The 23,294-nt window shown below is 50.6% G+C and overlaps 1 protein-coding gene across 1 annotated transcript in view; it reads left to right on the top strand.

Moving 5' to 3' along the window:
* The window catches only part of HADHB (hydroxyacyl-CoA dehydrogenase trifunctional multienzyme complex subunit beta), a 147,903-nt gene that overhangs the window by 82,012 nt on the left and 42,597 nt on the right, over positions 1-23,294 (top strand). The gene's annotated exons all lie outside the window — the stretch shown is intronic.

The raw sequence follows: 23,294 nt of genomic DNA, 5'->3' as shown, positions 1-23,294 counted from the left end.
CCTTCAGCCCTTCAGGTTTAGTCCTTCTTAGGCTGATTGCTGTCTTTACAAAGAGTACAGGGCAGCCATATAGTTTTCAGCACGTTTTCGCTGTGTTCTGGGTTAGGGCCTTGTATATAGGTAAATATTAAGTTGTATATTTTTTCCCTACCTATTACCACATTATACAACCGTTACTAGTTATGGAAATGTATGTTCGAGGCATGTGGGCTGCTGAATTCATATCTGTGCATAGATCGCCGCCTAGTGTTGGGTCCGGATGATTGCACATTGTTGTCCTGGAAGAGTCTTCGAAGTATCACAAGATAGGTGGCTCCTCCCCTGGACTACAGTGCGCATGGGCATCGACTCCATCCTCAGATTGTCTTTTTTCCGCCATTGGGTTCGGATGTCTTTGGGTTCCCTCTAGTCGGAATCGATAAAACTTTCTTGAGACCAAAAGGTCTTTAGTTTATTACGTCGGTATAGTCTTGCGTTCGGGCTTAGTTTTCTTCCTGCTCGGTTCAGAGCCGGATTCTCGACACCCACGTGCTCTCGGCACGGAAGGCCCAGTCGACGCTCCAGACCTATCGACCTTACATCATGGACCGGAGTCCATTCATGAGATGTCTGGTCTGCAACTCTAAGTATCCCCACATAGACGTCCACCCGGTGTGCAACAAGTGTCTGTCGCCGTACCACGATGAAGCCAAGTGTATGGCTTTTTCACGCTTCAGGTCCAAGAAGACGCTTAAGCTTCGACGAGCAGCGCGCCAGGAGGCCCAGCATGCTGCACCGGCGCCTGTGGACATCTTCGATGCGGGGTATGTCTAGGACAAATCTATCCAGGACGTTTCTGAGTCGAACCCCGCGTCGGACGTCGACTACGACTACGACGCGGATGCAGAGATGTTCGAGGCCGAAGAAGTCGTCGAAGAGGTAGGAGACGACGACGGGGCCCTCGGGGCCATGGAGGACAGCTCGGATGAGGAGCTTCCTCAAACGGACTCTGGGGCCGTCCCTATTCATGAGGCTCAGGTCGAGGGATCGCCTTCGGGCCTTACCCAAGATCTTACTATGGGTTCTGCGGCCCCACCTTCGGGCTCGGCCACGGACATAGCTGCCGAGCCAACCCTGGAAAATCGAAACCAAAAGTGAAACCTACGGGTTCGACTCCAGACCCTGCGCAGGTGCCATCCTCGAAACCGAAAGTGCGCATCGCTTTGGTCGGCTCCAAAGCCTCGGAGCCCTTGGCGCCGAAGAAGCCGAAGGTGGTCGTCGAGCCGAAGGCTCATGTCAAGGGCGTCGAGACAAAGTCTACCACGCCGAAGACTAAAGTCAAGGTGGTCGAGTAGAGCGCGTCGGCGCCGAAGACGGTCGACGTCGGCAAAAGCCTCAGCGACCCGAAGAAGGCTATATGCAATCCGAAGAAGGCCCTCGGTGACCCGAATAAATTACTGGATGACCCGAAGGTTCCTGCGACTCCGCGTCACCAGGACAAGGCCAAGGGCACGGCACCCCGAGAGTCGACTCCAGGTGTGGCCTCTAGGGATTCCACTGAACCGGCGCGCCCATCCGCCGCGTTCACCAAGAAGGTGACGGACTCCCTGCAGCGCATCAGGGACTGAACCGCGTCGGCCGGTCCGAAGGATCCTGCACCGACGAAACCGGTGGAGAAACCATTGAAGGCGTCCACGGCCATCCATTTCACGTTGCCACCGAAAACGGTGCCGAAGGCTTTCGCTCCCAAGGCAGTCGTCAGCGTGCCCGAGAAGCTCTCATCGGCGCCGAAGTAGTCAGCGGTGGTCCCCGACCCACATCCTCGACGACCTTCAGTGGAAGAGCATCAGGAACACTTCATCGATGCCGAAACGGGCAGGCTTTCCCTCCACAAGCGGAAAATCGCCCCTCAACGACCAATGGAGTCTTACAAGATCCCTCTCAAGAAGAAGAGGGACTCTGCTTCCACTCCTGTTCTGGTGGAACCGCTTTCCCCACAAACTCACAATGTCCCACCCACTTACTCCGTGGACGCTGGTGAGGGGGATGATGAGGAAGAGTACAGTTATCCCGTCTATACAGACCCTGAGGATACCAACGAACCCTGGGCCGCTGGTGGTGACCCGGGGGACCCTCAATCAGGACAAGACCCTCAACTGTTTTCTACAAAAACGTCTCCTACAGAAGACTCTGCAGCTTTTAATGCCCTCATTGAACGGGCAGCAAACAATCACAACGTCCAACTCCACGCTGACCCTGTGGATGTCGACTTCCTGTTTGATACCTTCTCGGTATCAGAAAAAACAGTTAAGACTCTGCCTATGCTAAAAGGTGTTTTAAAGCATGCTGCTGAGATCTTTAAAGAACCTACCAGGGCGAGGGTGATAAACCCTAGGATTGACAAGAAGTACAAGTCGGCACCCACTGATCCTACCTACATCAAAGGCCAGTTGCCTCTGGACTCCCTTGTTGTCTCGAACGCCCGGAAGAGGGCTAATTCTCAGACTACGGGTGATGCTCCTCCTCCAGACAAAGAAACCAAGGTCTTTGAGGCCTCGGAAGAGGGTAGCAGCACAGGCAGCCAACATCTGGCGTATTTCTAACACACAGGCGCTTCTGGCGCGCTATGACAGGGCACACTACGACACACTGGAGACCCTGTTGCAACACCTGCCTGATGAATACAAGGAGGAGGCTGAGATGTTGATTCAAGAAGGGAAGCTAATCTCCAACGCTTCTATCAAGTGTGCTCTGGACGCGGCTGATACGGCCGCCAGGGCTATAAACACTAGTGTTATGCTGCGGATACATGCCTGGCTGAGAATCTCTGGATTTAAGCCAGAGATCCAAACCACCATCCTTAACCAAACCGTCAACCCAGATCACCTGTTTGGCCCAGAGGTTGACACCACCCTAGAAAAAATAAAGAAGGACACGGAGACTGCGAAATCCATGGGTGCCTTACAGTCCCAGCAGTTTCGGGGTGGGTCCTTTCGTCGCTCAAACACTAGGGGTGTTTCAAGGCGCCAGCTCTCCCAGTCCACGCAGTATTACAAGAACAACACTCAGTCCACATACACCAACAAGAGTCAAGGGGGATATCGTGGCAACAGCGCCAAGGGCAGAGGTCGTGGAAACAGCTCCAGATCCTCTGCCACCAGCAAACAGTGACGCCTTGTCACTGCCCCCCGACCACACACCGGTCGGGGGGAGACTCCAGCAGTTCCTGCCGGTCTGGAAGTATATCACCACAGACAGGTGGGTCAGGAAACATATTCAATACGGTTATTGTCTGGAGTTAACATCCACTCCACCCAACATGCCCCCAAGAAACCGTCCTATGTCGGCCGAGCATTTGCACTTATTGCAGCAGGAAGTCACCGTTTTGCTGCAAAAAGGAGCAATAGAGCCCGTGCCTATGCAAGAAAGAGGCACTGGGGTCTACTCCCTGTACTTCTTAATACCAAAGAAGGACGGATCCCTGCGGCCCATTATGGACCTCAGGCCACTCAACCATTACATCCTGTCGGAGCACTTCCATATACTGACCCTGCAGCAAGTGCTCCCGTTGCTCAGTCAGGGGGATTTTCTCGCAACTTTAGACCTAAAGGATGCGTACTTTCACATTCCACTGCACCCTTCACACAGGAAATACCTCCGGTTCACCATCCAAAACCAGCACTACCAGTTCAAGGTTTTGCCCTTCGGTGTCACCACGGCACCCAGGGTGTTCACAAAGTGCCTGGCGACAGTGGCGGCGCACCTCAGGAGACGGAACATCCACGTCTACCCTTATCTGGACGACTGGTTTGTCCAGGCAAAGTCAGCCCAGCAGTGTGCCGCCCACATGTCCCACACCATTCACCTCCTGCACGATCTGGGGTTCTCACTGAATTACCCAAAATCCCACCTACAGCCCGCCCAAATACGGCAGTATCTGGGTGCGACTATAAATACTCTGGCGGCCACAGCACAGCCAAATTCAGTGAGAGTCAGCAGCATTCAATCGCTGATACAAAGATTCAGACCTCCACACTCTCTTCCAGCAAGTGTTCATGCAGTTGATAGGTATGATGGCCTCCTGCATTTCCATAGTCCCGCACGCGAGACTACATATGCGCCCGCTTCAGGAGTGCTTGGCACGTCAGTGGACTCAGGCTCATGGGCAGTTAAAAGACCTAGTGTTGGTGAGCGGTCGGGCATACAACTCTCTGCATTGGTGGAATCCACGAAACCTTTGCAAGGGCCGACCGTTCCAAGAGCCTGTGCCACAGATCATCCTGACGACGGACGCCTCTCTCCAGGGATGGGGAGCTCATGTACTCCATTACACAGTGCAGGGACTATGGACGCAACAGCAACGGAAGATGCACATCAATGTTCTCGAACTTATGGCACTCAAAGCCTTCAAAGTACATCTGTGCAACAAGGTCGTGTTGATCCGGACGGACAACATGACAGCCATGTACTACATTCAGAAGCAGGGAGGAACACACTCTCCGCAGCTGTCTCATCTGGCTCAGAGCATGTGGAAGCGGGCCATTCAGAGGACCATCTTCCTCATGGCGGAACACCTCCCGGGCAAGGACAATCAGATGGCGGACCTGCTCAGCAGGCACAGCCACCAGATGCACGAGTGGGAGATACATCCATCAGTTATCCAACCGTACTTCCAAAGGTGGGGTCATCCAGAGATAGACCTGTTCGCCACAAGGGAGAACGCAAAATGCCAAAGCTCCGCTACCAGGTTCTCACACCCACAGTCGCAGGGCAATGCGATATGGATGAACTGGTCAGGCAAATTTGCGTACACTTTTCCCCCGGCACCAATGATATCGCTGGTGGCACGCAAACTCAGACAGTACTCGATGACTCTCATCCTGGTTGCTCCAACGTGGGCTCGCCAACCATGGTACACCACGTTTCTGGAACTGTCCGTGGTACCGCATCAGAGGCTACGTCTCACACCCAGCCTTCTGACGCAGAGCCATGGCGACATTCAGCATCCAGATCTGCAACAGCTCAACCTGGCGATCTGGCTCCTGAAGTCCTAGAGTTTGGCTACCTGCACTTGCCTTCGGACTATATGGACATCATTCAGGAGGCAAGGAAGCCCACCACCAGAGCATGCTATGCGGCGAAATGGAAGCGGTTTGTCATTTATTGTGCAGACCACAACATTAACCCGCTAGATGCGTCTATTCAAAATATCATCTGTTACCTTTTCCATCTGTACAAATGCAATCTGGCCTATGCTTCCATTCGCATACATCTGTCTGCAATGGCTGCTTATCTCCAGAACAGGCAGCACCTCTCACTCTTCAGAGTGCCTGCCATTAAGGCCTTTCTAGAAGGACTCAAACGAGTCATTCCTCCGCGGACTCCACCAGCTCCGGAGTGGAACCTCAATGTGGTCCTCACCCGGCTGATGGGTCCTCCCTTTGAACCACTGCATTCCTGCGAGATTCAATTCTTGACGTGGAAAGTGGCTTTCCTCATAGCGATTACATCGCTGCGGCGAGTTAGTGAACTGCAAGCACTGACTATCCAAGAGCCATTTATTCAAATTCATTTTAAAAGGGTAGTGCTTCGCACTAACCCTAAATTCCTTCCTAAAGTTGTGTCTCAATTCCATATCAACCAAACTATTGAATTGCCTGTTTTCTTCCAAAATCCCGAGTCATTGGCGGAGAGAATGCTCCACACCCTTGACGTCAAGAGAGCCCTGATGTATTAAATCGATAGGACCAAGGATTTTAGGAAGACTAAACAACTCTTGGTCCCCTTTGCACCACACCACAAAGGCAACCCCATTTCCAAGGCTGGTATTGCTAGGTGGATCGTTAAATGTATCCAGATCTGCTATCTGAAAGCCAAGCGTACTCTCACCATTCCACCGAGGGCCCACTCCACTAGAAAGTTGGGGGCCTCCATGGCATTCCTTGGAAATATTCCTTTGGAAGACATATGTAGAGCAGCCACATGGTCTACCACACACACATTTACCAAGCATTATTGTGCTGATGTGCACTCCAAACAGCAGGCAGCTGTAGGGCAGGCTGTTCTAAAAACACTTTTCCAAACTGCTGCAGCTGATACGGGCAGCCGCCGTTAATGGAGGGACTGCTATGTATTCTATGCACAGATATGAATTCAGCAGCCCACATGCCTCGAACGGAATATGCTACTTACCAGTATGCATCTGTTCTTTGCATGTAGGGCTGCTGACATTCATATCGCCCGCCCTCCTCCCCGGCGCCTGTAGCAGCTGCAGAATTTACACATACTTCTAGCATGGTCATCATTCACTGAGTTCCACTCCATCTTGGCCACAATGGCTAAAAACAATCTGAGGATGGAGTCGATGCCCATGCGCACTGTAGTCCAGGGGAGGAGCCACCTATCTCGTGATACTTCAAAGACTCTTCCAGGACAACAATGTGCAATGATCCGGACCCAACACTAGGCGTCGATCTATGCACAGATATGAATGTCAGCAGCCCTACATGCCAAGAACAGATGCTTACTGGTAAGTAGCATATTCGTTACTTTCACAAGCACCAAAGCACACCAGAAAAAAAGTCACTAGAGTTCCTTGATCAATTCAACTTTGTTAGAACAAAGGGATTCCTAAAATTTCATATGTGCTATTTATACAAATAGTCCACAGACAATAATCTAGATCCGGAGAGAGTTCAGTTATCACTTTTTTTATTTCATGTACAAACGTCAGCCGATGCTAGTTTCGCCCGGCAAGGCTTCCTCAAGGCCATTTCTCTCTTTATTTGTATAGTTCGTTTGTCAAAGCCAGTCGCTTTCTTAACTATATATTACATTTCTGAGATTATTCCTCTCTGATTCATTTGGATCATGGTCGTAGTGATGTGTATAGTCACTGGAAATAAGAATAGTTTGCTCCTGTAGTCTAGACCAAGATCAGTCCGTATGACAAGGGCCATGTTACGTCCTTTCTGTAACCGAGTAACCGAGTAATCTGCGTCCTGAAAGCGTCTGTGTTGCACTCCGCTGTATTTACAATTTTCTATATACTTTCCAGCAGTTTAGGAAGAGCTGCATTTTATATTTTTTATTTTCAGTAGCACTGTAATTTTCAGGTATAAGCACAGTACTCCATAGGCTATTCCTTGAAGATTTTAAATGTTAAAAATTGAAAATCTACTGTATTGCACTATATATTTGTGAAATATAGTGTAATAGTGTTTTTTATTGTTTATTCTAAGTGGTACTTTGTACATTTAAAACAAAATGTAGAAACTTGTAAATATTTTTCTCTACCTATTACCACTCTAATAAAGTGGTAATCGGTAGGGGAAAAATATTAAACTTTTGTAAAGGCCAATCGCTTAATGACATTTTATTGCTACTTCTGTCAAAGTACTGCAACGACTGATATCAGTACGTTAAAATGCCTTATAACTTAAATAATACTTACCTATAGTGCCAAAAGGATCATTTGCACACCAGAATGTGTATTTCTGCCAGATTTAATCCAAATGTGCCTGGGAGTTTGACCGCTACACGCAAAGTCTGTGGAAACATGCCTTTGTGCCCAAATGTTCTGGGACCCCCCTTTAATCTTTGTTGCCCCTTGAACAAACACAGCAAACTATTCCATACTTCACCAATGTAGAAAAGGCAACAGGTCTGAAAGTTTGTTGAGATTCGTCCATCGGGAGCAAAGTTATTAATGGTGAAAAATCTAAGTAATTCCCATGTCTGGTAACCCTAAATATAGCTACTGCCACTCTGAGATCTATATATTGTAATTCTATTTGTGTGTGTGTGTGTGTGTGTGTGTGTGTGTGTGTGTGTGTGTGTGTGTGTGTATTCTCACACATACGGGTTTAGATACCTATAAACATTAATTTAATCGTTTACCTTGGATGTAAGAATACTGAAGTAAAGACAGGAATAAAGGACCAGCTATGTAATGCTCCTGATGTAAGGACAGGAAGAAAGGACCTGTGATGTAATTACTCCTTCTGCAGTGAACACAGCCTTGCACCCCCGATGCAAGGCTGCCAGAGTAACGGTAGCACATCTCATCATGCTCATCCAGGGAGACTTTCTATTGAGATAGCAGTCTGGTCCATCAACACTTATTCCATGGAAGAGCAAGCACTTGAGTCAGAGTGCAGTGACAAACATTTAGAGAGTAAGCACACTGTGCAACCAGGGCAGTTGATAGGCTTTGCTTTTTAATGGGCAGTGGCTGTGATTCCCTCGCATATATCTATCTAGAATGACCTCACTGACATGGTCACACTGATCATGAAGATCAGTTTTACATGGTGAACCTGCTAACCGTTGACATGCTGTCCCGAATCGGTCTTAAGTTCCTCCTTGCTATACTATCTTGTGTGCCTAAATGTTAATTTGTGGCAGTCGACCAATGGCTGGGCTGGCATGACTTAAGTTGCAAGTTTTTTGTTGTTGTAAGTATTATTAAAAGTTAGCTGGCCCTACTCATTGCAGTCTACTTCTCACTGTGGCCATTGGTCATAACCAGTGGATTTTGGTTATCCTAGTGTACAACTTGTGGAAAGATGCATCTATTGCCCTATGCCGCGAACACAAAACCAGACCATACATTTGTATAACTAGGTGTCTAACATGCATGGGTATGAGTTATCCTCCCAGTTAATGTTCAGTTCCCCACATTTGTCATCACATTTACCAATGTCGCTATGTATTGTGTGCACAACCTGATATTTTGACAACAGTGTATACTTGACCTTATGCTGGCTTCTTCATTCACTGTTCTTCTTGTGATGGTGTTGCCACCTGCAAACCTCTATATGCTGTCCTTGCAAATATTTTAAAAGCATATGAAGGATATCTGTGTAGTGTATGTAGCCACAGTTGTTAATTTTGAGCTTGGGATAGGATTCCAAACCATACGTTTATTAAAATTATGTAGGTGGGTACATTCTCCTTTTTAGGGCTGGGTCTAGGCTACTTTACATGTCATGACAACAAACAGCATAAAGTTGGGGCTTGGGTTGGTGCCCTTCTGCCAGTATCCTGTTTGAGCGAGCCACCTTTAGGCAACGGTGTGATTAGTTCTCACCTTTTGGTATCAGTGAAGCCCCTTTTGCGGAGTATCTGTGTTTTGGCACTTAGTGAGGGTTTCAAAGTAGTCTCCAACTCTGCAATGAGTGAGACACATTGACTAATCTGCATTTTTCTCTATTTCAATCTGATTCCACTGGCAGGCACCCTTTAGAAATGGTAACACCTTTTCATTTTCCTCATACACCTATAAATCCATGTGGAGACCGCCGTGAGGCTGCATGCGCCGAGCCTTCACTGGTACCGGAGGCAGCTGAGCACGCCCCTCTCACTGATCCAATATTAAAGTAAGCAAGGCCACATGCTCGTGCAGCACGTCGCCCTCAGCAATACTGAACCAACACGAGGTCACCACATCTGATCCCCATACAAGCTGCACAGCCAAATCCATTCCTGAATGAATCCAATAAATCTAATTAGAACTCTTCAACTTTTTTACATTTTTACTCCTTTTCTTTTTCACCTTTTAATTTCATCAATTCATTTTACTCATTCTCATGTTTGTACGATGTTATTCATAAAGACACAGGAGAATTGCATGTTTCCACATGTCACAACTTTATTCCAAAATCACTCAATGCGTTTTGGGATATTCCCTTTGTCAGGGGTATCTGTAGGGCGTAACTTGTCTAATTGGGTTCTGGAGTAGGTGATTCTGGCAGAACCAGGTATTTCGAACTTTGAACCGGCAGCATTCCTGGCGCAGTTAGGACACAGACGGGCCTCCCTTTGGTGCGGCAGCCGAGCGGCTACTGCACGGTGCCCTCATGTCGGTTCATTATTGCAGCGCAATTGGGCGTAGCGCAGAACAAGCGAGCACGCCTATACAGTTTTTTAAACCGTTAAGCACAGTTAAATATGGAGTTCACTGGTGTGTATCTCATCACCATTGGTGCCCTCAACAATACGCAACAGATGCTGTTCACTATTTTATGAGTAACTTAAGGGGCCCTGTTGTGCAGGGACATGTGGGTAGCCCTCTGCGGGACACTCCCAACCCCCTTCCCTCCCCCTCCAGGCCCCCACCTGAACCCTGAAACATTTGGACCCGGCTACATCCGCATGGTGTCATTGTGCACAAGGGTAGACTGACATCCCAGAAAACCTCTTGTAGCAGGTGCTGGTTTATCCCACCAATTGAGGAGCTTCACAGCTTGTCCCATTCCATGATGGCCGCCTCGTTAACGCACCTGCTGGTTCACTGAGAGGGTTGTCCTGCTGCTCCTGACATGGCCACCGATAAGCAGTCCCTGGCGGCCCTGTGTCCCATATTCCTGGCTCATAGTACGCCATGTTAGAGAGAGACTAGATTATAGAAGACCCAGCAGCACCCAAAGATGGAAGATCTCACCCAGCAGCACAGTAGAGAGCCAGCATAGCTGAAACACTGTCTTCCCGAGAGAGCACGGTTTGCGGTCAGTCACAGAGCACCAGGCTGCTATCGCATGCCACCCTTGGTTATTTCTATCTTGTTTAAACTGACTCGCTTTGGTTTATACTGGCTACCTTTTTGTTTGTTTTTGATTGAGAGTATTGCATCTCTTCGCCCCTCCTGCTTCTTCTCAAAATCTTCTAGCTAAAACCAGATTTCAGCTTCAGGTGGCAAAGGACAACAAAAATCGATCACACTGTCAGAAGTGCTGACAAAGGCTACATAATAAAGTCAAGTACTGTAAACCTCGTTCTCTTCATTGGTATGCCCGAAAAGATCAAAATGAATATCCGTCCGAGTCAGCTTTTCAACTAGGCACTTTTTGGTTCAAGGAAAGCATTAGAATTCAAATAGGTTGTCTATATGACCAGCTGATTAACTACCATGTGTGCTGCAATGGCTTTAAAGTTCCTTTGGTAATCCTTTGAGCATGGGAATTTAAACCAGACTACAATCGCATTTCCAATTATGAATTGCTATTTCGAACCAGTGTAGCAGTCGACATGGTTCACAAACGTGGGGTAACTTCACATTCCCCCTTTTTCAGCACTGGGGATGTGCTGAATCTTTTACCTGTTGTACGACTTCCTTTTGTTTTAAAAAAAAAAAACTTTTAAAAGCGTCCCTAAATATTCAGATATATAACTGGCAAGATCTCCAGGTCTTGCATAACACTGCCTTTATTTATTAACATAACACACATGCCGCTGCATTGCCCAAGCTAGGTCCAAGTCTGTTTAAGAAATTCAGAGGGTTGCCTAATCGCTTATTGGTTGCAGAACATCTTCTTTCCTGATATGGGTTTTCATTTTTAGCACTCTGTGCAGTCTCTGTTGTAGTTTGTTCATTCCCTTGGATGAATGCACACCCTGAAAAATGATTTGAGACAGAAAAGCTTTGAACTGTAAACACAGGGCCCTGTCAACATGGAGCGATCTGGCAAAACAACATGTACTGGAGAAATTGTTAAGGAGGAACTTCTGCTGCTGAAGATGGCCGCCTTCCTCGAGACGAACGGATCCCTCGACCCCTCACAGTCCGGCTTCCGAGCCAAACACAGCACCGAGACCGCCCTCATCGCCGCCACCGATGACATCCGAGCCCTGATGGACAATGGAGAAACAGCGGCCCTCATCCTCCTAGACCTCTCCGCGGCATTCGACACGGTCTGCCACCGCACCCTAACACGGCGCCTCAGCAACATCGGTATCCAGGACAAGGCGCTGGAATGGATCATCTCCTTCCTCGACGGAAGAACACAGCGAGTCCGCCTACCTCCGTACAAGTCAGAGGCCTCCGAAGTCATCTGCGGCGTGCCCCAAGGATCATCACTGAGCCCCACCCTCTTCAACGTCTACATGAGCCCCCTCGCGGCCATCGTACGCAAACACCACCTCAGCATCATCTCCTACGCCGACGACACCCAGCTGATCCTCTCACTGACCAACAACCCCGCCGCCGCCAGAGCCAACCTGCACGAAGGGATGAAAGAGGTAGCCGAGTGGATGACGACCAGCCGCCTGAAACTGAACTCGGACAAGACGGAGGTCCTCATCCTGGGCTCTTCACCCTCCGCCTGGGACGACTCCTGGTGGCCTCCCGCCCTGGGCACCGCACCCAAACCGACAGACCATGCACGAAACCTGGGCTTCATCCTGGACTCCTCCCTCTCCATGACCAGGCAAGTCAACAGCGTCTCCTCGGCGTGCTTCAACATCCTACGCATGCTACGGAAGATCTTCTGGTGGATCCCCTCAGAGACCAGGAAGACCGTCACCCAGGCCCTCGTCACCAGCCGACTGGACTACGGCAACGCCCTCTACGCCGGGACCACCACCAAGCTCCAGAAGAGACTCCAGCGGATCCAAAACGCCTCAGCCAGACTCATCCTCGACATCCCACGATCCAGCCACATCTCCGGACATCTGAGAGACCTCCACTGGCTCCCCATCAACAAGAGAATCACCTTCCGCCTCCTCACCCACGCACACAAAGCCCTACACGACCAAGGCCCGAGCTACCTCAACAGCCGAGTCAACTTCTACGCTCCCAAACGCCACCTCCGATCAGCCAACCACGCCCTCGCCGCCGTCCCCCGCATCCGAAGAGCGACTACAGGAGGAAGGTCCTTCTCCTACCTGGCCGCCAAGACCTGGAACTCCCTCCCGACCGACCTGCGCCTGACCCAAGACCACCTCTCCTTCAGGAAGAAGCTGAAGACCTGGCTGTTCGAGCAGTAGCGGCACCCCCCCTCCCCAGCGCCTTGAGACCCTACGGGTATGTAGCGCGCTTTATAAGTGTCACTGATTGATTGATTGATTGATTGCTGTAGTTTACACAAGCAATATGTTTTTAACAGGCACTAGCAAAGCTGAGTCTGACCTTCATTAAATTGCATAGTCCAATATGTTGGCTTTCCTAATGCTTGTTTTAATTCTAATTTATTTGACACATTCTAAAAACGCAGACATCAAATAGCCTTGCAATAGAGGGAGTAAGTGTGTTTTCCGGGCCTATTGACAGTTAATCGGTGCTTTCATCTGTGCTGGTGTGAACTGCTAATCTCTCCCTTTGCTTATTGATGGAAAGTACAACCCTGAAAAGTAGTGGTAGATAGGTTACTATACATAAGTACACTTCTCTTTAGGACTAATTTTATTTATTTATTTATAGAGTTTTATGCATTGGCTCTGTAACTGATTATTAGACTTGACTTTTTCAGAATGTTCACCCGAGACTTTTTGGCCTCCTGTTATTGACCTATTTTACGTTGGTTTTTGGACGCTGGGCACTTTAGCACTGCTAATCACTGCTAAAGTGCATATGCTCCCCATGTAAATTGTGTTTATGGATTTGTGTTTCCATAATTGGCTTATTTGATTTACTACGAAGTCCCTACTACAGTGCACTGTGTGTGCCCCCCAGGGCCTGTAAATCAAATGATACTAGTGTGCCTGAAGCACTGGTTGGGCCACCCACACTAGTTGCTTTTCAAAGGTGTTGCAGAACTGCCACTGCAGTGTCTGCGTGCCGTTTTTAACTGCCATGTCGACCTGACAAGTGCACCCACTTGCCAGACCCTTTCCTTCCTTTTTAGATCTCGCCTACAAGACCTGCTGTATCTGGTACATGAGGTGGAAGAACCCCCAATGTTTTCAATTGGCTCCTGGTAATGCCCTTTGCAAATGGCTGCTTTGCATTAGTGAATGCAGTTAATTTGTACTGCCTTTTGCTGTTCCGGACCCTCCCAGGAGACAGCCCCTCTTACAAGTATTCTTACTTTATTTTTTTGTTTTTGGCACTATTTTCCTTTTGATCTACTGGGCGCCTGTCTCCTTTAGTCTGTTAACATGCCGCCTGCGATCTCCATGCTCTTACCACCGCATAAGAGGGTTTCTGCTCTTCACCCTCCTAGCTGAGCCCCCCCCCGCCCGTCAATCCCAACTTCCTCGGGCGGCATGGCAGCACCTCTGCCCACTTGTATTTTTAACTCTCTCTCACTGACTGACTCTCTCACTGACTGACTCTCTCACTGACTGACTCTCTCACTGACTGACTCTCTCACTGACTGACTCTCTCACTGACTGACTCTCTCACTGACTGACTCTCTCACTGACTGACTCTCTCACTGACTGACTCTCTCACTGACTGACTCTCTCACTGACTGACTCTCTCACTGACTGACTCTCTCACTGACTGACTCTCTCACTGACTATCTGACCGACTGTCTCTCTCTCTCACTGACTGACGGACTCTCTCACTGACTGACGGACTCTCTCACTGACTGACGGACTCTCTCACTGACTGACGGACTCTCTCACTGACTGACGGACTCTCTCACTGACTGACGGACTCTCTCACTGACTGACGGACTCTCTCACTGACTGACGGACTCTCTCACTGACTGACGGACTCTCTCACTGACTGACGGACTCTCTCACTGACTGACGGACTCTCTCGCTGACTGACAGACTCTCTCGCTGACTGACGGACTCTCTCTCGCTGACTGACTGACGGATGGACTCTCTCGCTGACTGACTGACGGACGGACTCTCTCGCTGACTGACGGACGGACTCTCTCGCTGACTGACTGACGGACGGACTCTCTCGCTGACTGACTGACGGACGGACTCTCTCGCTGACTGACTGACGGACGGACTCTCTCGCTGACTGACTGACGGACGGACTCTCTCGCTGACTGACTGACGGACGGACTCTCTCGCTGACTGACTGACGGACGGACTCTCTCGCTGACTGACTGACGGACGGACTCTCTCGCTGACTGACTGACGGACGGACTCTCTCGCTGACTGACTGACGGACGGACTCTCTCGCTGACTGACTGACGGACGGACTCTCTCGCTGACTGACTGACGGACGGACTCTCTCGCTGATTGACTGACGGACGGACTCTCTCGCTGACTGACTGACGGACGGACTCTCTCGCTGACTGACGGACGGACTCTCTCGCTGACTGACGGACGGACTCTCTCGCTGACTGACGGACGGACTCTCTCGCTGACTGACGGACGGACTCTCTCGCTGACTGACGGACGGACTCTCTCGCTGACTGACGGACGGACTCTCTCGCTGACTGACGGACGGACTCTCTCGCTGACTGACGGACGGACTCTCTCGCTGACTGACGGACGGACTCTCTCGCTGACTGACGGACGGACTCTCTCGCTGACTGACGGACGGAATCTCTCGCTGACTGACGGACGGACTCTCTCGCTGACTGACGGACGGACTCTCTCGCTGACGGACGGACGGACTCTCTCGCTGACGGACGGACGGACTCTCTCGCTGACGGACGGACGGACTCTCTCGCTGACGGACGGACTCTCTCGCTGACGGATGGACGGACTCTCTCGCTGACGGACGGACGGACTCTCTCGCTGACGGACGGACACTCTCGCTGACGGACGGACGGACTCTCTCGCTGACGGACGGACGGACTCTCTCGCTGACGGACGGACGGACTCTCTCGCTGACGGACGGACGGACTCTCTCGCTGACGGACGGACGGACTCTCTCGTTGACGGACGGACGGACTCTCTCGCTGACTGACGGACGGACTCTCTCGCTGACTGACGGACGGACTCTCTCGCTGACTGACGGACGGACTCTCTCGCTGACTGACGGACGGACTCTCTCGCTGACTGACGGACGGACTCTCTCGCTGACTGACGGACGGACTCTCTCGCTGACTGACGGACGGACTCTCTCGCTGACTGACGGACGGACTCTCTCGCTGACTGACGGACGGACTCTCTCGCTGACTGACGGACGGACTCTCTCGCTGACTGACGGACGGACTCTCTCGCTGACTGACGGACGGACTCTCTCGCTCTCTCTGACGGACGGACTCTCTCGCTCTCTCTGACGGACGGACTCTCTCGCTCTCTCTGACGGACGGACTCTCTCGCTCTCTCTGACGGACGGACTCTCTCGCTCTCTCTGACGGACGGACTCTCTCGCTCTCTCTGACGGACGGACTCTCTCGCTCTCTCTGACGGACGGACTCTCTCGCTCTCTCTGACGGACGGACTCTCTCGCTCTCTCTGACGGACGGACTCTCTCGCTCTCTCTGACGGACGGACTCCCTCGCTCTCTCTGACTGGCTCCCTCGCTCTCTCTGACTGGCTCTCTCTGACTGGCTCCCTCGCTCTCTCTGACTGGCTCCCTCGCTCTCTCTGACTGGCTCCCTCGCTCTCTCTGACTGGCTCCCTCGCTCTCTCTGACTGGCTCCCTCGCTCTCTCTGACTGGCTCCCTCGCTCTCTCTGACTGGCTCCCTCGCTCTCTCTGACTGGCTCCCTCGCTCTCTCTGACTGGCTCCCTCGCTCTCCCGCTATTGTAATGTTTGGCTGCTTAATTTTCTAAAACATATCAGGCATCGAAGTATGTGTGCAGGTTTATCAGATAAATAAATGTGTAAACCTACAATATCTGAAAGAGACACTTTAGTGATAGGTTCCTTACCTTAGAATATCCCCAGGCGTCATACTGGATCTGGAAAGTTTTTGCTTAGCAGTACCCCTGCGCTTCAGTAGGTATGGTTCTACGACTCCGCATCTGTCACTGGCATAGTCAGCGCTAAGCTGACATCACAGAGTACTTAGGCGCCACACATGCCACCGACCGGCGACCCCGTTTTCTTGACCACTCATCCTACGCCTGAGAGCCTGGTCATTCAGGACTTGACGTCGCAGAGTGCCTTTCCCACGGCCCTGCCGGATTAGGACTCTAAAAGGCTGGACCAGCTAGGAAAGCGGTTGTTCTCTTTGGCCAGCCTCGGGCTGCGGTCGGTGAACACCGCCTGCTTGTTGGGCAGCTACTCCCAAGCGGTGTGGGATGCAGTTGCTCAGGTGTTACCTCAGTGTCCTGAGGAGGTTCAGGCTACCCTTTCTTAGGCGATTGTTGGCAAAGATGCGGTTCGGTGTGTGTTAGACACCACCGACTCACTGGGCAGGGCGATCTCTACGACTGTTGCGTTGCGCCGCCACGCCTGGTTGCATTTGACCAGATTCTCGTCCGATGTCCAGAGTTCACTGATTGGCATGCCTTTTGATGGCACCCGCCTGTTGGGCGACAAGGCTGACAGTGCACTGGAGTGCTTTAAAGACTCGTGGGCTACGGCCAAGTCACTGGGTTTTTCTACTAAGAGCCCGGCCACCCCTGGTTTTCGTTCCTTTCGTGGCCAGGGTCGAGGCGCCCAGGTGCGCTCTTCCTCCAGACCTGTGCAGAACCAGCCCCAGCGAGGCCACGGTCGCAGTTTCCGCAGGGGCGAGTTGGGGAACCACCCTACGGGTCCATCCACCTCCACCCTGCTGCTTCTGCCTCCAAACCTTCCTAATCGGAGTTTCAGGGAGCATTGCCGGTGGGTGGCAGGATCCGCCACCACCTCCCCCGCTGGCGCGAGATTACGTCGGACAAATGGGTAGTGCAGATAATCTGCCAGGGTTACTGCCTTCCCTTTCAGTCCCCACCCCCAGCCATGCCACCTCGGTGCCACCGCATGTCGGGGGATCATTTGGCTGTTCTCCAACAGGAAGTTGCTGCCCTCTTGGCCAAGGGGGCCATCGAGTGCGTTCCTGGGCCAGAAGTGGGGAGTGGTTGTTATTCCCACTACTTTCTGGTCCCCAAGAAGGACAAAGGGGGTCTGCGTCCTATCTTAAGCTCCGGGACGTGAATCGCTTCCTCCAGAAGTAGAAGTTCAAGATCCTAACTTTGGCTGCCCTGGAGACTGGATGGTGGCGTTGGACTTGCAGGACACGTATTTTCACATCCCTGTCCTGCCTGCCCACTGGCGTTTCCTGCGGTTCATGGTAGGCCAGGTGCATTTTCAGTTTACTGTGCTCCTCTTCGGCTTTACCAGTGCCCCTCGTGTGTTCACGAAAGTGATGGCGGTGGTTGCAGCTCATCTGAGCAGGTTAGGGGTGTCAGTCTTCCCCTACCCTGACGACTGGCTGTTGAAGGCGGGCTCGCCCCAGGCAGTTTTCCCCCACCTTCAGACTACGGCAGACCTCCTGCATTTGCTGGAGTTCTCTCCCAATGTGTCGAAGTAGCACCTGAGTCCCTCTCAGAAGCTCCCCTTCATTGGAGGGATTCTGGATTCAACGCAGTTTCGGGTTTATTCTCCCGTGCAGCGAGTCCGGGATATTCAGGCTGGGATTCCGATCTTTCAGCCTCTATCCCGGGTTTCAGTCAGGATGACCCTCTGGCTCCTGAGCTTCATCATTTGGGATTTTATTCCTCGCTGGACCAGCGATTAGACCACTTGGTAGTTGTATTTGTTAAATACTACCCTCACTCTGCGTTTTAATCTTGCCATTTGGGTGGCCTCATTAATAAAATCGTTCTTTCGGCATCCTCTTAGGCAATTTTACATTTCACTATTCTTGCACCACATTCTTTTTGCACTGCCAGCTCTTCCTCATAATGGTCTAGTGAGGAATCTGGATGATACCAGTGAGGAATAAAATCCCAAATGATGAAGCTCCGCCAACGGGTGGGCTGATGGGTCTTTTCTAGTTCCATCTTTCTATGTCCTCTCTCTCCTCACACTTTTGTCTATACACATTGTAGTGGTAGTCATTATGCTGTCTAACAAGTAGACCCTTTCTTTGTCAGCCTCTTAGACCCCTAGTACCCCTTGTTTGTTTTTTGCTATGTCATTCTGGCAGCCAGGCATCTCTCGACTAAAACGGTATACACCTGCCGATGGAATAGATTTGTGGCATGGTGCACAGCAAAAGCTGTGGATCCCCTTTTGGCCCCTCTTTCTGAGGTTCTTCTGTTTCTTCTGACTTTGGCCAAGCAGGGCTCTGCTCTGGGCACTATCCAGGGTTATCTTTCTGCCATTTCCGCCTTCCTGAGGCTTCCTGATCAGCCTTCTCTTTAAGTCCCCGGTTGCTAATCATTTCCTCAAAGGCATTACGCACACGTTCCCTCCTGTGCCTTTCATGATGCCTGTGAGAAAGTGCCATCTTTCTTGCATTGGTATGCCCCCACTTTTTTCTGAACTGCTGATGTACTTTGACTGAGTGTTTCTTGGGTTCCTTCCTTAAAACTGTGTTGAAACTAAAAACCCAATTGGCATCTCTGGCCACCTTTCAGCCCCTAGTAAATGGTACCCAGGGCATGGTGACCAGAGAAGACCCCTAAGGCCTGCAGCACTTATTATGCCACCCTTATGGGCCCTGTACCCTGGCATCCACACGCTGCCTTTGCAGGCCGAGCATCTAAGTGCAGAATTAAACAGTCGAAATGGCCCACATCCCTGTGTGCCATGCCCACAGAACCCACTGCCCTGGAATACTTCAGTCACCCCTCTAGCTGGGTGCCTTATGCCAGCAGTGTGGGCACAGGTGCAGGAGCCCTGTGCCCCTACAGTACCCAGGATCATTCCTGGGCACTGTAAGTGCAGTGATGCCATGAACAGTATATGGTGCTGGGAGGTTGTCATTACGAACTCCACAGCACCATAATGGCTACACTGAAGACTGATCAGTTTGGTACCAAACTTCTCAGCACATTAAACCTGCACTGATACCAGTGTGGGATTTAATGTAAAATGCACCAGAGGGCATCTCAGTGATGCCCCCTGACACCCTAACCTACAATCCACGTCTGGGCTGAGTGGCTGCAGAGGCTGCCACACAGCAGACATGTTGCTGGACCCCTGGGTGGAGAGCCCCCCGCTCTCCTTGGCCTGCAACAATGCACATCCTGGGCGAGGGGCTAGGTCTTCTCCCCCAGGATGGGCAGGGGGAAGCTTCGAAGGCATGCCCCCTCTGAGCTTCTCCAGACCATTTGCTTTACCCAGCAATTGGCCCCCACCAGTCCTGACCCCCCCCCCACTCTGGCGGGAAGACTGGCGGGAAAAACTATCTCAGGAATGCCAGCCTGTGCCAACCCCACCCCTCAGGTGGGGAAGACGAGGTGAAGCACGTTCCCGGGCTCCGACCATCTTGTAGATGGGGAGCCCTGCCCAATCACAGCTAGACTCCTGCCCCCCTCTCACAGGAGAGGAGCAGTCTACCTTGCCCTACCTGTAACACCCCTAAATTCAATAATATGGGGCTCCCTGAACCTTCTTTCCGTAGATCCCGATAAGAAAAGAAGAAAGAAGATCAAGAAGAAGACCCGCCATGCAGCTGCTAACAGGACTACAACAACTAACTTGGCCCCAGCCCTACCGGCCTGTCGATCTTGGAACCTGCTCCTACCTAATCCCGGCGACTCTGCGGACAGCAGCCTTTGGACACCCAGAGGACCTGCCTGCCTTGACCCTCTTAAAGCCTGGGACTCCCATCAGCAGAGGCTCTGCTGCAACAACACCCCTGGTGCCAGCCAGGAAGCTCCGGACCAACCCACTCTGCACCTGCTGAGCCTGGCCCATGCCTGAGTGATCCAGGACCACAAGACATCCCCCCCCGGCGACTGGGACCCGAAGTCCAGTACCCAAAGACCCTCCTCGACGACCCTGACGACGCCTGCAGCCTCAGGACAGAGGACCCCTCCGACTGCGACCAGCAGTTGGTAAGATTTCCCGACCTCAAGACACCCCTGCACCCGGCGGCCCAAGGCCCCCTGTGCCCAACTCCTGGGTGCCTACTTAACCTCCAAGATCCCAGCTTACCCCTCCAAGTGTTGGTCGCTCCAGAAGATCCTTCGTCCCGAGCCTGCAGCCTTTGTTCCCTTTTCAAGTTCCTCATTGAATAACTTTGAGCGCCCGACGGCTCAAAAGCACCCCGCACCCAGCCAACCGAGTGCCCCTGGCAGTGTAACCTGTACCCTATCCTACTTCGCCATTTGCCCTGAGCAAGTGACCAGGAGCCCAGCTCCCACAGCCGCGTGGCCTGCTAGCCAGCAGCCACCAACCGGATGCCCCCTTTCTCTCATTGGATAACAATGGGCCTAACTACCTCTGCACCCGGCCGCCCCTGTGCCGCTGGGGGTGAACCAACTGTACTTACCTGACCCTGGGGGGGCCCTGAGTCTATGCCCAGAACCCTAACTTCACCAGCCAAGCACTCACCTGGAAATCGATAACTCACTTACCTGCCATTGGATAACATTGACTGGTTTGACTCGAAAAATCTTGTAAGTGTGAAGTTTTGGAAACTAAAAATATTCATATAAAATCACCTGAATTCCGAAGTACTCACCTGTGATCATGGGGGAAGCCAGTACTGTAACTTGCAGCCCAGTACTGAACTGCCAAAGTAATCCTTACCAGGTTTACTAGTAATCCGTATTTTCTCCATAGGAATCCATTATCTGCTTTTCTATGAAAGTTCTTCTAAGTGTCTACTTTTGAAAACTTGAAATATTCTTGAAAAATCATACGAAATACTGAAACGCAATTACCTACCTGTTTTAAGTTGAGACCCCAGTACTGGATTACAAAAGTAACTAGATCGTACTTTACCTGCAACCTGAATTTTCTCCTATTGGATAACATTGTCAGATTTACATTGAAAAGTTTCTAAGTGTGAACTTTTAAAACCGCTTTTAATTCATGAAAATTCACTACAGTAACTAAAACGTTTTTACTGAATTGGTTTCAGTTTAGACCCCAGGACTGAATATAGGATCTAGTCCTGAAATTACTAAAGTAATCTGTATAGTAATCAACTGTACTTATATGTTGAAAACCCATTGAGCTCAATGCTAAAGTGTGTCTAGAATTGTGTTGCCTTCTGCAGCCTCTAACTATTGTGTTCACAAACTTTATTGCTTCCTGGCAAAGTAATTACATGAGAGTACTCCTATTGGGAAAAGCTTATTTTTATGCCTGTTGGTTCTAAAAATAAAACCACTATATCTTTTGATATAACAACAATTGGCCTGGAGCTCCGTCTTTTGAGTGTGTGAAATCCTTTGCTGACAGAGTGTGTACAATAAATGCTTTACGCTGTCCTCTGGTACTGCCTTACTGCTCGACCAAGCTACCACTTTTGAGAGTAAGGTCAGTCCTGACTTTAACCTCTGTTATACCTCTGGGTTTTGTGCACTCTATACACACTGTACCTCATTCTGGTCCAGTATATATAGAGTCACTTTCTCACAATGCCTCAATGGACTTAAATCCGGTCTTGACTTTTCTGATGTGCGCTCTCTTTGAGCCTCTTCATAACTGTCATTTACGTCTTCTTACTCAAAAGACTGCTTTCCTGGTAGCTATCACCTCTGCCAGAAGAGTGATTGAGCTCCAGGCTCTTTCTTCTAAACCTCCTTTCCTTTCTGTCCATCCGGACAAGGTGGTTTTAAGGACCCGTCCTTCTTTCTTACCAAAGGTTGTCACGCCCTTCCATATCGGGCAGACCATCACTTTGCCCACCTTCTTTCTGCCTCCTTCCACCGTCTGGACCCAAAACGAGCGCTTGTTACTATCTTCAGCGTACACAATAGTTCCGGGTGGATGATCAACTCTTTGTTGGCTATGTGGGGGCCAAAAAAGGTCGGGCTGTGCACAAACGGACCATTTCCCGTTGGGTTGTTCTGTGCATCAAAGCATGTTACTCCTTGGCAAAGAAGGAGCCTCCTGTGGGGCTGCGTGCCCATTCGACCAGGTCGACTGCGGCCACTACTACCTTGGGACATGGCGTTCCTTTGCACGACATTTGTCAGGTAGCTACGTGGGCCTCGCTGCACACGTTTACGAAGCACTACTGCCTTGACAGACCGGTCTGGAGAGACAGCTTCTTTGGCCGTTCTGTGCTGTGTTGGTATTGCTGGGGTATCTATTCTAAGGTAAGGAATCTATCACGAACGTCTCTTTCAGATGCACAAGTTACTACTTGTGTAACAATAGATCTGTAAGAGACATTAGTTAGTGATAGATTCGTTACCGCCCCACCCATCCTCCCCGTTCTGCGGATTATTACTAGCGTTAACGTCATCCCTTTCAGGGCCCCTTGTTTTTATGCACCAATGGCCAGTATCTTGCATGGCTCTGCTTTCCTGGCGCAAAAAGTCATGTACAGAACTGACGTCAGCGTACATGGGTGGCGCCTAAGTACTCTCCGTGACGTCATCTCGGCGCTGACGACGCCAGTGACTGATGCGGAGCAGCAGGACGCCACCTACTGACGCGCATGGGTACTGCTAATCAAAAACTTTCCGTATCTAGTCTGACGCCTGGGGATATTCTAAGGTAAGGAATCTATCACTAACTGTCTCTTACAGATATATTGTTACACAAGTAGTAACTTGTGCTTTACAACCACATTAATTCACGCAATATAAATAAATGTGGATAAATACTGCTAAAATGGCCTA

The sequence above is a fragment of the Lissotriton vulgaris genome, chromosome 6 (genome assembly GCF_964263255.1).
Source record: "Lissotriton vulgaris chromosome 6, aLisVul1.2, whole genome shotgun sequence".
Classification (NCBI taxonomy): Eukaryota; Metazoa; Chordata; class Amphibia; order Caudata; family Salamandridae; genus Lissotriton; species Lissotriton vulgaris.
This window is presented reverse-complemented; position numbering and strand designations above follow the sequence as displayed.